The sequence below is a fragment of the Leucopleurus acutus genome (genome assembly GCF_964270905.1).
Source record: "Leucopleurus acutus genome assembly, chromosome: 5".
Classification (NCBI taxonomy): domain Eukaryota; kingdom Metazoa; phylum Chordata; class Mammalia; order Artiodactyla; family Delphinidae; genus Leucopleurus; species Leucopleurus acutus.
The window spans coordinates 10,688,426-10,689,419 of NC_139147.1; positions in this window are offsets into that span (position 1 = coordinate 10,688,426).

Genomic DNA, 994 nt, shown 5'->3' on the forward strand with positions numbered 1-994 from the left:
CCCCCCTGAGGTTCTGCCCCTTTAAGGCAGAGGGAGATCCCACGAGCTTTAGTCCTCCCCGTCCTTGAAGCACCAGGCATTCAGCTCACTTCCCCACACCCCTCAAACCTCTTAGAAGCCACACATGTTCGAATGCTTGTTACCATATTTAAAATTTTGGGCGAGCACTCATAGAATGCCTGCTGGGAGCCAGGCACTGTTCTAAGCCCTTTCAAACTAGAATCTCAGTGCTTTGTGAGCAATATTTTATGTGTTCATTGAATAGGACAACATGCCTTTGGAGGTATTAAAAACATCTTTTTAAAAAATTAGAGTCTTTTATCATGATGTGTAGTGTGTGTTTTGTTAATATCACTATGATCCTTTTAGAAAGTGGATGCGGGTTCTTGGGGGGCTCCGGAATAAGGAAGTATGATTGCCCGTGGTTCAACTCTGCCGTAGACACCCCTGACCCTACAAGTAGCAAACAAGGGAGCAAAGCCCCAGGTGGAGCTGCAGGCAGACTGCCGAGCGCCCCTTCCCCTATTACCCAAGCCTCCTGCTAAGGGAGTGGGAGGCTGCCACTGCTGCTGAATCCCAGACGTCCTCAGCCAGCCAGCAGCTTGGGCAGACTCTTGATGGACTTGTGATACTTATTTGATTTTTTTTTAAAGTTTTTGGCCGCACCCCACGGCATGTGGGATCTTAGTTCCCCAACCAGGGTTCGAACCCACGCCTCCTGCATTGGAAGGCAAAGTCTTAACCACTGGACCACTGGGGAAGTCTGGATATTTATTTGAAATCTCCTGATTTTTGAATGTGGGCAACTAATTCAATTTTATTTTTTTTAATGTGTGGGCCAAACAGGCTATGACCTTGAACTGAATTCTGCTCAAAGACCACTGCTTTACAACCTCTGCTTTAAGCAGAAAGAATAGCTTCGGGCCAGCCCCAGGCCACACTTGATAGAAACCAGAGTCAGGGAGGGGAACCTGCATCTGAAGGACTGCCCGCC